The following is a 20,088-nucleotide window of genomic DNA, read 5'->3' as shown; positions in this document are numbered from 1 at the left end:
TGCAAAAGCAGTCAAGTAGAAAACAATTTGAATAGTGGAATGTAATTGTGTGCATTATATGTGTGTATGATCAGCAGGGTTTAAATATGAGTACAGTCAATCTATTTCAATAGATCTATATTGTACAGTACAATACTATATACAGTACTATACACTATATACAATATCTATACAGTATCTAAGTAGTATTTCATTTGTAAAATGCAACTAGAAACCCCTTGTCTCATGCTGTCTTGCCATGCTTCCCCGAAGATAATACTTGTCAAATTGGAATGAGTGTCTTCTGTTCAAGTAATTTAGCTGTGGAGCTTAATGAAAAATGGCGGGACCACAATTCGCATCAGTTAGCATAGCACCGCGGTAGCAGACCATAGCTGCTCTGGGTAAAATTGTTCTAAACATGTTACACAGCAAATGTGCCAGTGTTAAATTAACACTGCATGGTGTTTATGTGGGTCCACACCATTCAGTGTTACCTATAATACTTTACAGTGTGCAGTGAGTGTTGTTTTTACAGTGATAATATTTATTAACTCATACAGTGTTCAATTGACAACCTAGAGTGTTAATTCACCAGCTCCACATATCAGCCCCATTTTAATATGCACACAAGAAGTCATAAGGATCAGAAGAGCCACCCCAGATTTACCCACCATCATGTATTGCAGCATGTTGCCTTGAATTTTTGAGTTGGCTGAACATTATTTTTTACAGTGTAGGTTAATCTAACTTGTATTAGTGTTGCCTTAACTCTTAAGTCAAAGTTAGCTGAACCTCTGTCTATAGGTAATTTGTTGAACTTTTGTAACTGAGTTGACTTAACTCAAAAATGTATTGCAGCATGTTGCCTTGAATTTTTGAGTTGGCTGAACATTTTTTTTTTTACTACGAAGTGGGGTTACTGGCTTATTGGGGTCTTGTTGGATTTAAGGTACCACAGTTTAAATGGACTTCATATTCGTTCACTTACATTTTTACATGTTGAGCTGGCAGCATGGCACAACGCCTGGAACCCACACGAGGTGGCAGTACATCTGGCCTTGGCACTGGAGAGTGACGCGCTTCAGGTTCTGTTGGACCTGCCCATCGCGGAATAGCGAAACCGTGACCAACTGATAGCGGCTCTGCGGCAGAGGTTCGGCCAGCGGCAGAGTGCTGAGGTGGCTCGCGAAGCATTGACGAGTTGCCGGAAGAGACCTGGGGAGCGATGGCAGGGGACCTGCTGACTGCTGCCAGGGACGGTTACCCCCAGTTCCCACCGGAGGCACATGAGCAGTTGGCGCTCCACGCCTTTGTAAAGCCGGTGACTCCTGAGCAGCTACAGCAGCATGTCAGACTGCAGGCCCCCATCACGTTGGCAGCAGCTTTACAAGAGACCGAGAGAGCCGAAGGTATTCTGTCGGCGAAGGTGGCAGCGGCATCAATGAGGCAGCAGCGACTTCCGGTCAGGGGCTGTGATGAGGAGGTGATGGCAGAGCAGGTGGAGGCGAGGCAGGCGAGGGCCCAATCAGTTGCAAGGAGACCGGAAAGGCGAGTCTGTTTTCGATGTGGCCTCATTGGACACCTCGCTTGGAATTGCCCTGCACCGACGCCACTGAGTCTACAAGAAGAGCAGGCGGGAAACGCCATGGGGGCTGCGAAGTGAGGAGTGCGCCTCCCTCCCCCTCCAAAGGAGACAACCACACAGCAGAGAGTGGGCCGTCTGGGGAAGACGGAGGGTCTATACATGTTGTGTTGGTTAGACAGCGTTTGCTGCAAGGCCCTCGTGGATACAGGATCAACGGTCACGCTGGTCCGGCCGTCCGCCTCGTGACGGTCACCGGGGCTCCCGTAGCCATACGGGGCAGGACGATGGTGGAGATCAGCATAGGTGGGGTGACCCTTCAGCAGGAGGTGTGGTTAGCGGACATCACTGATGACTGCATTGTGGGGATGGACTTGCAGTCACGCTGGGGCGCAACGGTGGATGTGTCGGAAGGTGAGCTGCGGCTCGGGGTGTGCACTGTCTCCCTCTGCCGTGGCAGGACCAACGAACCGCTGTCCTAACCCCGGGCGATGATGGCTACACCCCGGAGCGAGCCTTCAGAGGAGACTTGGAAGGCAGTCCGTGAGCTTGTGGCACGCGAAGGAGCAGGGCTAACTGAGGGGCAGCGCCAGCTGTTGCAGACGGTGCTTGGGGAGAATGTGGATTTGTTCGCAGCCTCTGACCTGGATTGTACCCGAACCTCCCTCGTCTGATATCACATAGACACAGGAAGCGCTACCCCGATCCGACTGCGGCCTCACCGCCTGGCCCTGGCTAAGAGGGAAATCGCAGAACAAAAAGTAAGGGAAATGGCTACCGCCGGTGTGATCTCTCCCTCCAACAGTCCGTGGGCAGCACCGGCCATGCTGGCGAAAAAGAAAGATGGGAGCTGCCGTTTCTGTGTTGACTACTTTCGTCTAAATGACGTTACCCGCAAGGACTCCTATCCCTTGCCGCAAGTTGACGACGCACTGGATTCGATCTCCAGGTTGGCGTGGTTCACGTCCCTGGATCTTCGGAGCGGCTACTGGCAGGTTGAGATGGAGAAAGACTCCAAGGCCAAGACCGCTTTCTCTGTGGGACAGGGACTGTGGCAGTTCAATGTCATGCCCTTCGGGCTCTGTAATAGCCCAGCCACCTTCGAGAGCCTGATGGAGCAGGTCCTGGCAGACATCCCCCGAAGCCAGTGCGTGGTGTACCTGGACGACATACTGGTACACGCAGCGACCTACCATCAGGCGCTAGAGAACCTGAGAACCGTGTTGGGGGCTATTAGGCGGTCGGGACTACGCCTCAACCCTAGGAAGTGTACATTCCTAAGGAGGGAAACCAAATTCCTGGGGCATGTGGTCAGTGGGCAGGGCGTAGCAACAGTGCAGCAGTGCGAGGTTGGCCCACTCCGGCCAATACTAAGGAGGTTTGGAGTTTTCTAGGGCTGGCCTCGTACTACTGCCGATTTGTGAAGGGCTTTGCTGCGATCGCACGGCCAATCCACCACCTGACAGAGCTGGGACGACAGTTCGAGTGGACGGAGGAGTGCGACGCGGCCTTCCGACAGCTCCAGGAGGCACTGGGAGAGGTCCCGGTGCTCATGTGTCCAGATTCAACCCTACCCTTCATCTTGGACACTGACGCCAGCTACGAGGGGATCGGAGCTGTCCTCTCACAACCAACGGAAGGCGAGCGAGCGAGTGGTCGCGTACAATAGCCGGGCCAATAGTTGACCAGAGCACAATTACTGTGTCATCCGGAAGGTAGGGCTGCACGATATTGGGAAAAAATTACATTGCGATATATTTTTTCCCTGCGATATATATTGTGATGTGTACAAATTTATTTATGTTCATCAGGTGTTTTGAACTGCTTAAAAATCAAATAATAATTCAAGAATAATTGGGAAAATTTTGTAAGCATTTTCAAAGAATAAAAAAATGTAAAAGTATAATCAAAACCCTGAAATAAAATACTTTTTTAAGCATATTTTTGGGTTGTTTCATAAACAGTTTGACTCACCTTATTCACTGTCAATTCAGGCAAATCAAGGCTCTAATATGTTATGAAATTAATAATGAATGTTGCTTTTACCCTGATGAAAGGGAACTCATTTTGTGAATGAAAAGAGGACACTTCAGTATCACATTAAGGAATTAACATGAGTGACAAAATAAGTAATTTAACATTTTATTCAACAACTTCTTTTTTGAAAACAGATTAGTAAATATATTTTGTCACAAAATTTGAAAAAAAAAAACAAAACAGAGTGGTAACAAATAAATTGTAATAAGCTAAACTTAACTTGTTGTAATGACAATAACAAGTGTTGTTAACAATAATTATCTTACAATAAATAAAATAATATGTCAGAAGATTCTTTTTTTTTAGTTTTGCATACTTTGTTTAGCCAAAGTAAAACAAGTGTTGGTCATCAGCTAACAAAAAAGATTAAATTAAACTTTTCAACAACTCTATAAAAAAATTTGGTTTCTTTCTTAGAGCTGTTGCATAAAGTAAATATAAATATTCAAATACACCAATTTGGTGCTTCTGTATGCATTAACTTACTCAATGAAGCTTACAGGTTTTTAGCTAAGAACACCAGTCTATCCACTATTGCAGGCTTGAGACTTGAACGCTGACAGGTGATTATGTTGCCGCTTGCACTGAAAACCCTCCCTGATGGGGAACTTGTTACAGGAATAGATAGATATTTGCGGGCAAGCTTGGCAAGATGTGGAAAGCTTACTTTGTGCGTTTTCCACCATGCAAGTGGATCTTGCTCTTTGTCTATAGAAGGTGTCAGTAGGTAAGTGCTTAATTCTGCTTCCACAGCATCTTTAATGGTCACAGACGAATCACTCATTGCTGCAGCTCCACTCTGTTTAAAGAAACTTCCCAAGGACTTTTTGGCTTTTTTTGCTTGAGATGTTTCAGCAACTTCATGCTCTACCTCAAAGCTGCAGCTGGTGACCTCCTTCTGGCATTCCATTACCTCTGTTGCAATTCTGGCCTTTACTCTGGGTTTGTTGTCTGCACTAATGTAGTCCATCTTGAATCGGGGGTCCAAACAAGAAGCCACATCTAGCAGCTCCTGAGTAGCATCATCTTTATACACTCACCTAAAGGATTATTAGGAACACCACACTAATACGGTGTTTGACCCCCTTTCGCCTTCAGAACTGCCTTAATTCTACGTGGCATTGATTCAACAAGGTGCTGAAAGCATTCTTTAGAAATGTTGGCCCATATTGATAGGATAGCATCTTGCAGTTGATGGAGATTTGTGGGATGCACATCCAGGGCACGAAGCTCCCGTTCCACCACATCCCAAAGATGCTCTATTGGGTTGAGATCTGGTGACTTTGGGGGCCATTGTAGTACAGTGAACTCATTGTCATGTTCAAGAAGCCAATTTGAAATGATTCGAGCTTTGTGACATGGTGCATTATCCTGCTGGAAGTAGCCATCAGAGGATGGGTACATGGTGGTCATAAAGGGATGGACATGGTCAGAAACAATGCTCAGGTAGGCCGTGGCATTTAAACGATGCCCAATTGGCACTAAGGGGCCTAAAGTGTGCCAAGAAAACATCCCCCACACCATTACACCACCACCACCAGCCTGCACAGTGGTAACAAGGCATGATGGATCCATGTTCTCATTCTGTTTACGCCAAATTCTGACTGAACATTTGAATGTCTCAACAGAAATCGAGACTCATCAGACCAGGCAACATTTTTCCAGTCTTCAACTGTCCAATTTTGGTGAGCTTGTGCAAATTGTAGCCTCTTTTTCCTATTTGTAGTGGAGATGAGTGGTACCCGGTGGGGTCTTCTGCTGTTGTAGCCCATCCGCCTCAAGGTTGTGCGTGTTGTGGCTTCACAAATGCTTTGTTGCATACCTCGGTTGTAACGAGTGGTTATTTCAGTCAAAGTTGCTCTTCTATCAGCTTGAATCAGTCGGCCCATTCTCCTCTGACCTCTAGCATCAACAAGGCATTTTCGCCCACAGGACTGCCGCATACTGGATGTTTTTCCCTTTGCACACCATTCTTTGTAAACCCTAGAAATGGTTGTGCGTGAAAATCCCAGTAACTGAGCAGATTGTGAAATACTCAGACTGGCCCATCTGGCACCAAAAACCATGCCACGCTCAAAATTGCTTAAATCACCTTTCTTTCCCATTCTGACATTCAGTTTGGAGCTCAGGAGATTGTCTTGACCAGGACCACACCCCTAAATGCATTGAAGCAACTGCCATGTGATTGGTTGATTAGATAATTGCATTAATGAGAAATTGAACAGGTGTTCCTACACTCAAAAAAATATTTAGGCCTAATATTTAGGATTTATGTAATTTAATTGCATATAAAATTTCCATGCATTTGGATTACATAGTTTTAAAGAAAGCAAATTAATAAACGTAATATAATGTGTTTTCATCAGTTTAATATAAATAAAACAATTACGAATGAGATTTATGTAATTGTGTTAATATGTCCAATGTTTTTTAAATAGATAATAACTAAGCTTATGCATTTACAATATATACAATTTATTTTAAATTCATATGAACCAGATTTATGTATAAATTTTTAATAAAGATTACATAAAACTCATTAATAAATTCAAAATGTTTAAAATGCATTTATAGAATTTATTTTTAGTTCTTATTCTTATATCTGATATTCTTTTCTTTTATGTTCTTGTCCTGTGTCTATGTGTGACCGTCTGTAGTAACATGAGCAATTTCCTCCGGGATAAATAAAGTTTTTCTGATTCTGATTCTGATTCTGAAATTATATTTATGCAATTCTCCCAATGGATCAAATGTAAAAAAAGACAACTGTTTCACATTTTAACCATTTATTGATACTGAAATGCATGTAAAACTACACAGCAAATGTGCCAGTGTTAAATTAGCACTGCATGGTGTCTATATGGGTCCACACCATTCAGAGTTACCTTTAACACTTTACAGTGTGCAGTGAGTGTTCTTTTTACAATATTAATCTTTATTAACTGTAATAGTGTTCAATTTACACCATAGGGTAAATCAATGAGTCTCCACCTCCACATATCTGACCCATTTTAATATGCGCACAAGTCATGAAGATCAGAAGAGCCATCCCAGATTTACCCACCATCATGAGAAAGACTCTGACCAAAAAGGACCTTACAACTTTTTTTTATTTTGTATTGAAACTTTGCTGGCTCATTTCTGACTGTTGTTGGAGAGTCACAAGCTATGCTCTTGATGGCTTTTTCTGCCCCAGATGTGTGTTTTTGTAACATGTTAACATCAAGGCTGAAGAAGAACTCTTGTAGATGTATTGGGCACATCTCCTGAGTGGCATTTGTTTTGTAAGAATATGGTTGTATTTGATGGCTGGTCCTGCCCTTGGATGATGTATTTGCATAACATGATACGGTACTGTCTTTGACTTGAGTTTTTTTTTTTTATTATTCACCGTGATTGTGATGAATAGGGCAAGAGAACAAAAAATGGCTTTTGTGCGACTAGGCTATATAGTTTAGCTTCTATGGCTTATCTAGAGAAGGCATGTTACTATGAAAAACCAGTTATTTTATTTCTCTTCTAAGTCTAGGCTTTCTAGAAAGGACATATGTACCTCTACAGTTGAGGTTTCTGTGGGGATGCACATAAACAAGAAATACACTACTCAGACAAACAAAGATACACAGGCAACCCAGAAGAACTAATAACAAAAATGTGCTAAAGACTAATATCAGTGCCATACCATCCTCAATCGTGGTGGGTTTCTAAAAATTAAGCTTAATGAAAATCTGAATATTAAATGAGCAAAGTGATTTGATTTGTTCTTCTATCCCAAGTTGTGGTCTAAACGCATTTCGGCCACCACACATTATATATGCTTTAGCAGAAATACACTCCTTCACACATTAAGATGCTCTCACCTTTTCTCAGCCCATTTATCTTTCTTACCATAACTGTAAACACCTCATTGATGCTTGAATAAATACATTTATAACAACAACTTTTTAATGTCTTCTAACTTACATGAACACAGTTCTTTGGGTATAAAAACTGAACTGAAATAAAACTAGCATCAAAAGAGAAAAGGCTATGTTGGTCAAAGTCTTTCTCATGATGGTGGGTAAATCTGGGCTGTCTCTTCTGATCCTCCTGACTTGTGCGCATATTAAAATGGGTCAGATATGTGGAGGTGGAGACTCATTGATTTACCCTATGGTGTAAATTGAACACTATTACAGTTAATAAAGATTAATACTGTAAAAAGAACACTCACTGCACACTGTAAAGTGTTAAAGGTAACACTGAATGGTGTGGACCCATATAGACACCATGCAGTGCTAATTTAACACTGGCACATTTGCTGTGTAGTATTACATGCATTTCAATATCAATAACTGGTTAAAATGTGAAACAGTTGTCTTTTTTTACATTTGATCCATTGGGAGAATTGCATAAATATAATTTCAGAATCAGAATCAGAATCAGAAAAACTTTATTTATCCCGGAGGAAATTGCTCATGTTACTACAGACGGTCACACATAGACACAGGACAAGAACATAAAAGAAAAGAATATCAGATATAAGAATAAGAACTAAAAATAAATTCTATAAATGCATTTTAAACATTTTGAATTTATTAATGAGTTTTATGTAATCTTTATTAAAAATTTATACATAAATCTGGTTCATATGAATTTAAAATAAATTGTATATATTGTAAATGCATAAGCTTAGTTATTATCTATTTAAAAAACATTGGACATATTAACACAATTACATAAATCTCATTCGTAATTGTTTTATTTATATTAAACTGATGAAAACACATTATATTACGTTTATTAATTTGCTTTCTTTAAAACTATGTAATCCAAATGCATGGAAATTTTATATGCAATTAAATTACATAAATCCTAAATATTAGGCCTAAATATTTTTTTGAGTGTAATAATCCTTTAGGTGAGTGTATTTCTCGTTGATGTAGTACAATATCTCCTTCTTCAAGGTCTTGGTCAGGTCAGTGTCTTCATCATGCATTAATAGCATTGAAGTGTTGAAGAGGTGAAGAATTGGCTTCACATTGGAGAGGCTAAAATAATCTTCTCCTGAGAGTGCATCTGTGAAATCCAACAGTGGGCCCAGTGTCTTACTGACAGATTCCAGGACATGTATATCTTGCCAGGTTGGAATCAGATGCCTTGCCTTCTCGTCCTCAGACAGGACCTGAGTTAAAGCCTTCTGCTGCTCTAAAATCCTGCTGATCATCATCTGTCTGGAGCCCCATCTTGTTTGGCACTCTGATATGAGGGAGTGTGCTGGTAAATGTAGGTCCTTCTGTGCTTTTTCTAGGGCACTCCTGGCCTTCCAGCTGTGAGAAAAGTGACTCACCAGCCTTTTACAGATAGCTGTAGCTCGATCGATGTGTCCATCCTTTTTCACTACATTTTCTAAGAGAAACATAAAAACCAAAATATATAACTACATATTAATCATTCCATGTAATATAATAAAAAAAATAAATTGCTCATAAAATATCATATCTGAATATTCACAGACATTTACATTTATAGTTTTCACATAGGATCTATAAAATAAACTATTTATATTTAAAAAATATTTTCTGAATTATGAGTGTAGCTCTTTCACACCGTAAGCAGCGCATTTTTTCGGCGCCTATGTTAAAAACAACAAACATTCAATAAACTTTTTGGAGTGGCCTGAACTACAAAATCAAACTTTAAACAATTTAAAGTTTCAGTTGCACAATAATTTGATTATGTAAAAACATTCTTATAATTATATTTGTATAAATATTTTATAACTATATACATTGTGCTGACAGTCCAAAACAAATCACATGGTATCACCATCAGAGGTTGAGAAGCATACAGTTCTTTATGATCTACATGACTGCACACTGCTTTTGCTCTGCCTACAGTATGTGCTGCACAAGCACTGCTTCTGCTTTGCTAGCCCCTGCAGTGTGAGAGAGGCATAACTTATTTACCTCATCAAAAACCAAATATGGACATATTTTTAAACTGTTTTTCTAAACAAATGAAAATGTAAAAAAAAATTGGGGAAAATAGCTTCCAGATAAATACAAGTAACGGTACTGAACTTTATACGGTACTGAAAAAAATATTTATTATTTCAAGTCAAATTATTGCAAAAGCAATATTAGTAAAAATGCACAGGCATAATTTACCAATCGCAAGATGCAGCCGATGTCCAAAGCACTGCAACCTGGTCCACTTGTTGAGGGCAGCAGCCTTTATCATGTTCGCGGCATTGTCTGTTGTTATACATACGAGACGTCTCTCATCCAGGCCCCAAGCAGCCAATGCTTCTCTCATCCCCATCGCGATGTTCTCGCCTGTATGGTCCTTCGGGAAAAATGCTGCTTGCAAACAGCGACTTCTCAGCTGAAAGTCCTCATCAACAAAGTGTACAGTCAGACTTATGTAGGGCTCTAGCTGTTGTTCGGCTGGACCACAAGTCAGTTGTTGCTGCATAATATTTCACTTGTGATAAAACCTCAGTTTCCACTTGTGCCTTGCATTTGTTGTACAGCTCTGGGATGGCAATTTGAGAAAAATAAGTGCGTGACGGCATAACATAACGCTTGTCAAGCGAGCGGATCATGTTTGTAAAACCCTGCTTGGTGACCGTGTTTATTGGTACCATGTCTTTCGCAAGGTGAAATGTAATAGCATCAGTGACATCTTTATGTCGCTTAGAGCCCTTCTCGTAAGGCGTCACACTGGCAAACGCATCCGAAATAGTTTTTTGCTTTGGACGGCAATCTGATCTGGCTTTGCATTCGTCATACAGTACTTTGTGGTGCCGACTTAAATGGTCAAACAAATTCGTAATGTTTCCACGAGTTGTGGCAACAACTGCCAGGCACTCCCGACAAAGCACATGTTTTTGGTCAGCATCATCCTTTTTGCATCCAAAATACTTCCATATGACCGACGTTGCATTTCTTTTTGCGACCAAATCTTCCATTTCGGCGCTTTTCTCCCGTCCTGCGCTCATTTCGCCATGCGCACGCAGAGACTGCATGCATGAAGTAGGTGAAGCAACGTGTGCTTTGTAGTTTTTAAAGAACCCTTAAATATGAGTTAATTACTTTATATTAGACAAATATAGATCCGTGAATAGAAAGTTTAGAAATATAGAAAGTACATTTTTAAATCAGACGCAAACAACTTTTTTTTTATTTTGCCCTGCATCGTGACTGCCGTGATGTGACTACCGCGCATGCGTACATCGCGATGACGATGCTGAAACGATGTATCGTGCAGCCCTACAGGAAGGAGCTGCTGGCGGTGGTGCAGGGGGTCAGGCATTTCCGTTCATATCTCCACGGGCGGCACTTTAAGTTGCGCACTGACCATGCTTCCCTGACCTGGCTTCTGAGTTTCCGTAGCCCTGAGGGGCAGCTCGCTCGTTGGCTGGAGGAGCTCCAGGAGTACGACTTCACCATTGAGCACCGGCTGGGGCGGCTGCACGGGAATGCAGATGCTCTGTCCCGGCGGCCCTGTGAGGCGGAGGAATGCCATCACTGCCGGCGGGCTGATGAGCGGGAACACCAAGAGCAGCGAGTGGCGGCAATGGATGTGAGCACCCCCCACTGGAGGAGTTCAGCAGAGACCGGTTGGCCCAGGCACAGGCGGCTGATCCCACTCTTGGACAGATCTTGCTGTGGCTACAACAACGGCACTGTCCAGAATGGGCCCAGGTCGCCGCCAAAGGGCCAGAGCTCAAGATTTACCGGTCCCATTGGCGGTCACTGGAGCTTAAATGTGGGTTTGCATACCGGAGGTGGCAGCACCCAACGGGTCACCTGGACATATGGCAGTTGCTGGTGCCCCAAGCACTCCAGCAGGAGGTACTACGGTCAGTACATGGTGCTGTGGGGGTCGGGCACTTTGGGGTTACCAAAACTCTGAGGATGTTGAGGGCCCAGTTCTACTGGCCGGGGTGCAGGCAGGACGTGGAGCAGTACATCCATTTGTGCGACGCCTGTACAGCAAAAAAAGGACCGGGTCAGCAGTCAAGGGCTCCCATGCAACCCTATGTGGTGGGAGCACCCATGGAGAGGGTCGGGGTGGACATACTTGGCCCATTTACGCAAACAGAGGCGGGAAACCGGTACATGCTCGTGGCCATGGACTATTTCACTAAGTGGCCCAAGGCGTACATGGTTCCGGACCAAAGTGCGCTCACCACCGCAATCAAACTGGTGGAGGAGTTCTTCAGCCGGTTTGGCGTGCCGTAGGAGCTCCACAGCGACCAGGGGTGGAACTTTGAGTCGGAGGTGTTTGGGAAGGTGTGCCAGCTGGTTGGTGTACACAAGAGTGCGCACTACTCCTCTTCATCCTCAGAGTGATGGGTTGGTTGAGCGATTCAACCAGACCTTGGCTACCCAGCTGGCCATCGTCGTGGACCACCATCTACGTGACTGGGACTGCCACCTGCCCCTGATCCTGTGGGCATACCGGGCATCAGTGCAGGAAACCAGCAGTTGTACTCCTGCTGCACTGATGTTTGGGAGGGAGCTCCATACCCTCACCAGTTTGGCCTTTGGAGCCCCCCCGGAGCCAGAAATACCAGGGGGTTCCGGACCGGAGTACCTCCGACAGCTGCAGGAGCGGTTGTGGACCACCCATGCTCTGACCAGGGGGCAACAGGGTGCTGCCACCCTACGACAGAACAGGGCATATGACGTGCACAGCCAGGGGCGGGACTTTGACCCCGGGGACCAGGTTTGGGTTTACTGCCCCTCCCGGAAGAAGGGACAGAATCCAAAACTGGACAGTCATTGGAAGGGGCCGGGTGAGGTAGTAGACAAGGTGACTGAAGTCATTTACCGGGTGCACCAGCCGAACCACCGGAACACTGTGGTGGTTCACCGGGAAAGGCTGGCACCGTATCGACCTCATGCCCACCCAAACCCCGCTGCTGTGGTCCCTGGGGTCCGCGGCGACTCAACTGTACCTGGTTCCCCGGTAGCTGGAGTTACACCGTCACCGGCCACTAGGCTGGATGCTGCTGACCTGAGAGGACCTGTTGGCGGAGCGAGTAGCAAGGGCACCATTCCCGCCACAGGAGCTGTGCCATTTTCCCTCCGGAGACCAGATCGCCTGTGGGACTTTGTTCTGGGTAGTTGGGACGGCCGGGGACAGCTGTCCCCTTAAGGGGGGGGGCAATGTGGCGATCCGATTGGGGTCGGTGCGTGACGTCAGGAGTTTCCCAGCATGCCCCGGTGTTCAACTGTTAATTATGTCTTGGTTTTGTCTTTATTACAGTGTTTTGTGATGTTTAAAGTTTGCCTTGTGTTTATTTAGTTTATGTCCTTATCTTAGGTATTAGTTTGTGTGGTCGATATGCATTCTCCCATGATCGGGATTAAGGTTGTCAGTAGTGGGGAGTGGACCGGCAATCTGAATGAAGGGAAGTGGAGTGGGCGTTGCTGAGTTGTATGTAAATAAGGTATGGATACTATACCAGCTATCCCAACAGCTTTGTTCAAAGCTAACTTGTTAATTTATAAAGAGGCTGTTCGACAAAAGTGGCCTGCCTTGGAGTCCCTTCTGGAGCTTTGCCACAATATATTTACCGTAAGATTTGTTGCGTGAGCCTGAGAGTCTGAAAGAGTGAGTGTCACGCGAGACGCGTGAGAGCTGGCAGCCCTGCAACTGACCAGAGCCACAGTGCTAGAGGGGGAGGGAGCGGATTCCAAGATATAGGTAAGGTTAGAAAAAGGAGGAGGGGGGAGGTCCACTTGCCGGCCAGTGTAGTACTTTTTCACGTAGCTGAAGACTTGTTTTGATTTTCTAACATGTACTAAAAGTTTAGGAAACCTATATAATGTTAAGGTACAACTGACGCTAAAAAGACATGACTGGACACGAAATTTATTAGAACAGATATTAACTTCTAAAATCAAGCACATCGATGTCGAAGACAACAAGAGACAAATAAAGAGGGTGGGTTTCACTTGCAGGTTTACACCTTTTATGCTCAGTCCATAGATCATTGAAAATAATTAAATTCTTGTATTTCATACATTTGTTATTTTAGTTAATGCTGCTAAAATATTCTATTAATGTGTATTAGAGATCAAGTAAAACGGAAAGCTATTTTTGTTTGTTTTGTAGGAATTTGAAGCTGATTTTTATCATCCATCGGATTTGAGTTTTTGGAAGAATCGGTGGTCAAATGATATTTGGTTGTCTTTTGAGAGTATCTGACTTATCCATCAAGTATTTTAAAAAAGGAGATTTAAAAGTGTTTATAAACATTTCATGATGCTAAGTGGATCTTAGGAGGAGATTGGAATTTTATTAACGATCCTACATGTAACTGTTTTCCTCCAAAACCCTGGAGAAACTCTTACATAAAGCTCAGTAACTTTACAGAGATCTCAGCAACTTGTGTTTAGGACTAAATTGTTGTGACATCTGGAGAGAACGGAATCCTGCAAAAGGGGTATATCTGTTCTATCAAAGGTCTAGATAATCAAGAATGTATCTTTAGCATATTTATTTAAGATTATTAAACATTTAGAGATCCTGGTCTTGGATGTTAATATTGATCCCTGTGTTCTGACAAATGACAAAAAAAATTTGGCTGTCTGTTAATTTGCTGATTACAGCAGAAAGAAGGGAAATGATTTTGGAAGTTGAATAATATACTTATGAAAGATGAGGCTTTACAATGAGCTATTAAAATGGTTATTGCTGAAAATTGGAAAAAGGCGAAAGTTCTTGTCTTATACTCATCAGTGGGAATACACTAAATATCACAGAATATCGGCAATTACGAAGAGTAAAGAGAAAGCACAAAATAAGAGTAAGAGAAATTCTTAATGAAATAATAAATATATACAGAAAAGAAAACCTGTAATAAAATTACAATTGGAACTGGACTGTTTCAAAGATGACGAGGCTATGGCCCTTTATTAGGTCAAGAAAAAGTGTTTGGGGGAGAGAGAAATTCTAAATATTTGTATAAATATAAAAAGGAACATTGCTTTCAAAACCGTATACTAGGGTAATTTAGGTACAGTGACTCATCTGCCTTTTTATGGGCGGGGGTGGGGGGGTCCTGCTGCACCATATCTCCTATTATTGCTTATGCAAGCACTGACTCTGCACTGAACAGGGCTTTTTCACAGGCATTCTAGAAAATGGTGAATTAGCTTAAATGTAGTCAACTGGCAGAGGACACAGTCTTATTGCTAGAAGACAAAGAACAAGTTAAGAGAGCATTCGATGTTATTGTGCATTCTCTACTCCATATTGGGTTTAACTCTGAATGTTAAAAAATGCTAATTGTTTACCTTGAAGGATGGGACAAGACATGTTGGGAATACATGGTATCCTAGTCAAAGACGCCATTTGCTATTTAGGTATTAAAATTTGCAAAGACCAAAATGAAAGGTTACAACTAAATTTCAACACTGTAATGGATTTTTAAAAAAGAAATATAATTATTATGAGATTTGTCAATTAAATGTCATGTTTTGATCAGTAGTTAAGAATATTTATAATTTATAATTATGTTTTTGGAGTAACAGGCATCACTATTTGAAAAAAGAAGTACTATGTACTATGTTGCTGAAGGTGGATTGGATTTGATTAATTTTGGGCTGTCCAATAGTCTTTTAAAAGATAAGTGTCTGACAGTATATATCCAAAATAAAGATAAGCTGTAGTTTTCTATTCCAAGCCTTATTTTTTATGGAGTTTGGAAAATAAAATTTATTGTTAAATGTAATTATGATGTACAAAAGTTACCAATCAAGCTGTGTTCCATAAACGAGTATTATTATCCTGGTTTATGATTTTCTCTGTGCAAATTTTTTATCTGGAATATTAAGGATGTTAGACACTGAAATAAAAAAAATTGTATTATGATAATTAGGTTAAAAATTATATTTTATTTCTAATAAAGTTAATTAATGATAAAGGAGATTGAAGTGAAGTGAAGAAGAAACAGGAGTTGAAGGCCAGATTTTAATCTTGTGTGGTTGGTTTCACTGTGATAATTGCGTGATTGAATTATGAAGCCATGACTCTTGGCCACATTGTAACTGAACGATGAATCATCATACACTCTGCCATTTGCACCAGCAGGCAAATTTGAATATTTTGCTGGAAACACATCCAACATGCCAGTTCAGCATTTATCATCATGGCAGACAGTCTCTGCAAATTACTCTCACTGTTGCATCTAAGGCACTTTTACCATGAAATTCAGAATGACTAAAAAAAAAAAAAACTATCGCTATAGGGGTGTTTATCACTATAGCTATGTGACCATACTCAATGGAAGAGAACATAGGATTTATGCAGGATTTTATTCATTATAATATCACATTTTTGACTGATCAATCTATCTAATCTTTGCCATATGCAAATGTGTCTCATGATTTGTTATTCAGTCACGTTGACAGACACATTGCCTTGCGTTTGGTTTACAATTGTTCCTAATTGTGTTTGCAGTTTTAATAATGAATAATCTCAAAACAAATTCTGTGTTCCCTGCTGTGCTGAAATTGCACTGAACTGTGCCATTTTGTGTACCATTACACCCCTAAAATACAATAATTGCAGATGCTGTAGTATAATTACCAGTTTGACCACAACCATACGGTACCACATCTAGTGAAAGTCCAGAGAGAGGCAGAGGGTTTGGGGAAATGACAAAGTGTGTTACAGGTTCAGTTACAGGTCCAGTCTCACACCAGCTGGGCCTGAGTCTTTGCTGGGTTTGCTGTTAATACTGTGTTTGTGCTGCTTTTCATTCTGTTACTGGCCTGTCACTCAGCAAAGCATAACTGCAGCACACAGCAATGTAACATGACCTGTTCATTTTTAAAATCTACAGCTGACAGTGTTTTATCAGCTTCTAAGAACAGACTTACACCGGTCAGTGTTAGTTAGCTGAGGTAATCTACTAAACTGGAGGGGTTTTCTTTAACCTGTATGACTGACACTGCAGATGGTCACAGTGTTATTTTATCATTGTTTAAATGTTAGAGTGTCTGACCCTGAGGATGCAGACTGCAGACGGCCGGGCTGAGTTTGTATTTTTATTAACATCCTTCATACGTGTGAATCCTGACCTCTTTCATCTCGATCTTCTCTAACTGTAGGATGATGTTCAGGCTTTTGCTGCTCCTCTGCCTTGGTCACTGTCTCTGTGATGTTTCAAAGGGAACCATAGGTGAGTAAGAGCCTCACACTGAACCTGTGTGTAATTAGCTGTATATGTCAGTGCTTCTCTGCTTTGATAATTATATGGTGATATGAGTGTCTGACGGGGGTATCTGGTGTAACATTCTCAGTCAGGGGGGGGGGGGGGTCGGGTCTCTCACTGTCTGTGTCTCCGTTGTGCTGTAAAGACTGTAACTAGTCTGCTGCTTGTTTACTCTTCCTGCTGAATGATGTTAAAGACAAGCTGTGATATGTGATTAGTGGAGAGTCACATGTATAGTAAATGGACCAATCAGTGTGGAAACTGAAACTGTGTGTAAAGTTATTAATATAATAACCTTCTAATCACTTTGTCCTGTCTGTTAATCAGATATTGATGCTAATATTGGGGACACTGTCACGCTGCCCTGTGTTGGACCAACAGATACAGACACAAAGGAGGTTGATGTTCTGTGGCAGTTTGGAGGCAAACCTGCCTGCTGGTTTAAAAATGGCAGCTGGTGTGAAACTGGTCATTATGTGAACCGAACTCGGCTTGGATCCATCCAACAGAACAACTTCTCTTTGGTCATTAATCCTGTGAAAGAAGAGGATAGAGGGGAGTATAAGTGTCTAGTCAGTGACGAAGTTCAGCAGCGGATTTGCCTTAATGTTACAGGTAAGTGACCCTTCTGCCGGTTCCCCTTCCCCCTTAAACCCCCCGAGACCCGTCTCTGTGGGGCAGAGCCTCCTACAGCTCAGTCTGACCCCCCAACCTGCATGAACAGAACCGTGACCCAGAAGCTGAGAGCAGTAGGGACTCTCTGCAGGCCGCCTTTATCCCCCGGCCCCCAGCTCTCTGCTGCTACCCTGCATCTCACACTCACTGCTGCAGCTCTGAGTTACAGGCTCACGCTGACTCTGCTGCTTCTATCATGTTCTATGAGAACGTGCTTTATTTGTAGCGCTTTTCCTCCCCCTACTGGCGTTTCAGAGTAATTCGGTATTTTTTGGCTGATTTCAGCTATTGTTCGGATAGGCTTATTTAGTTGCATGACATTGCTGGGTGAGAGTCAATTAGCACATTGAGTGTGATCAGGATTTTTTTTTTGTTTTAACGTGCCATGCATTTAGCCAGTAGCTACTGCTTCATATCTTTCTTCTCGCTGTTTGTGCCTTGGAAAGGGATCGCTTGTGAGTTGAATTCGTGTATGTAATCGATTCTACTATTACACAGCTGTTCATAAAACGCGCTTGATGTGTTACATTAAAATACTTATAGTTTATTTACATAGAAATGTTGCTGATGTTAATCGACATCTGTTTACATTAGCTACAAGTTATATACAGCTATTTATACTACCTTTGAGTATAATATTAGTACGTTTATAATTTCATAGCTATTATTTACATTATCGTATATATGTTTTCTAAATAGCAACCAGTAATTAGTTCTATGTTTTTCTGTATTTCAGTTTTACAAATTGTTTATGAGAATGAAGACAACAGTAAAGACCATTCAACTTTACTCTAGCTTCTGACTTTCTCTGAAGCTTGTTCGCTATCTGTGGATTTGTGTACGGATGCACACATTGAGGACAGAATAACTTCTGTCCCTCTCTGTCTGCAGGTGGTCAGAAGCGAAGGGATGATCAGACGCCCCCCGCAGGTACTTTAAATACAAACAAGGCTGGTACACGTTCTGCAGGTATGTGCAGGTTTATAATGGTTTAATGCCCATGACAATATGCGCAGTATCACAGTGACATTTGCATGTGACATATCAGTTCCAACGGCACAGTACGCCTATTTATTAAGTGATATGAATATTCTATTCAGTTCAAATCAATTTATTTTTATATAATGCCTTTCACAACAGAGTCGTCCCGAAGTGCTTTACATGGATGTGTTGTGATACATTAAACATCATTAGAGTAATACAGACCGGGAAAAAGGAAGAAAAGAAAGTATATAAAGAAAGCTAGATAACAACAGAGGACAGGAACCAAGAACTCCCAAGTGAGGAGAAAAAAAACAACTCTGGGGGTCCAAGGTCAACTTGCTGCCCAACCCACCTGGGTACTAACATTACTGAAAACAGAAAAGAGTGGACTTGCTTGCTAAAAGGGAGGTATAAGCTGCGATTAAGTATCAAGACAAAGTCCACCAATGAGTCCGTTATCCACACTGGCCTGTGAAGAGTGGCACTGAATGCTGCACCCATGATGATACAGTTAGTATGGTGCCCACCCCGGGCACCACCCGGACATGTGGGAAGGCAGAGAGCATGGATGGTCAGAACATGCGTTGACACATAAACGGACAAGCATAGTAGATAAAAATGACATGTACAGCAGCACCAGGAGCCATAGTTATGGTGTGGTAGGTTGCAGGTTAGCTAAACTGAAGTAATGGGTCTTCAGTTGAGATTTAAAGACTGAGACTGAATAAATATCCTAAACATAGACTGGTAAACCCTTCCACAATATATGGCCCCTGTAGCAGCATGCTTTACCACCCACTCCCACCCATTTTATTTCTACGTGGAATGACAAGGACAACTGCATCTTGTGACCTGAGTGGACGATGCGACTTGTAAATTTGAAGTAATTCTGTCAGCTAAGCAGGAGCTAGACCTTTAAGTGCCTTATATGTAAGTAGAAGAACTCTGAAGTCGGCTTTAAACCTGACAGGAAGCCAATGCAAGGAACAATGTAGCAGATACTGAATTAGCAGCACAGAGGCTACAACAGGATCTTGATTTAATTAGTGACTGCAATTAGTCACCTGGCAGATGAAATTTAATGTACACAAATGTAAAATAATCCATGGAGAGCAGAAATATAAAGTACAGATATTTTATGGGTTCCACAGAAATAAAGGTAGCTGATTATGAGTGTGTATGTTGATGCTTCCATGTCCCACTCTTGCCAGTGTGGGGAAGCAATAAAAAAGGCCAATAGGATGTTGGGTTACATCTCTAGGTATGTGGAGTTTAAGTCAAGGGAGGTATTGCTACAATTATATAATTCCTTGGTAAGACCCCACATAGAATATTGCGTGCAGGTTTGGTCACCATACCTTAAAACGGACATTGCTGCCTTGGAAAGGGTGCAACGTAGGGCTACGAGAATGATTCCTGGTCTTAGAGGAATGTCTTATGAGGAGAGGTTAGCTCAGCTGAATCTGTTTAGCCTCGAGCAAAGGAGACTAAGGGGGGACATGGTCCAGGTATATATGATTCTAACAGGTCTGAATGCTGTTCAGCCAAATGGCTATTTCAATATTAGTTTAAATACTAGAACTTGTGGCCATAGGTGGAAATTAGCAGGAGA

At 42.2% G+C, this 20,088-nt stretch overlaps 1 long non-coding RNA gene across 1 annotated transcript; it reads left to right on the top strand.

Annotated features, from left to right (window-relative positions):
- The first annotated feature begins 13,327 nt into the window (after positions 1–13,327).
- Positions 13,328–18,419, top strand: LOC140589077 (uncharacterized). Its single transcript, XR_011990272.1, has 4 exons — positions 13,328–13,540; positions 16,714–16,784; positions 17,145–17,432; positions 18,384–18,419. It is a non-coding gene; the product is annotated as an uncharacterized lncRNA (long non-coding RNA).
- Positions 18,420–20,088: the final 1,669 nt, after the last annotated feature.

This window comes from Paramormyrops kingsleyae, chromosome 4 (genome assembly GCF_048594095.1).
Source record: "Paramormyrops kingsleyae isolate MSU_618 chromosome 4, PKINGS_0.4, whole genome shotgun sequence".
In the NCBI taxonomy this organism is placed as follows: domain Eukaryota; kingdom Metazoa; phylum Chordata; class Actinopteri; order Osteoglossiformes; family Mormyridae; genus Paramormyrops; species Paramormyrops kingsleyae.
The sequence above is the reverse complement of the archived record's forward strand: the minus strand, read 5'-3'. Positions and strand labels throughout refer to the sequence as shown.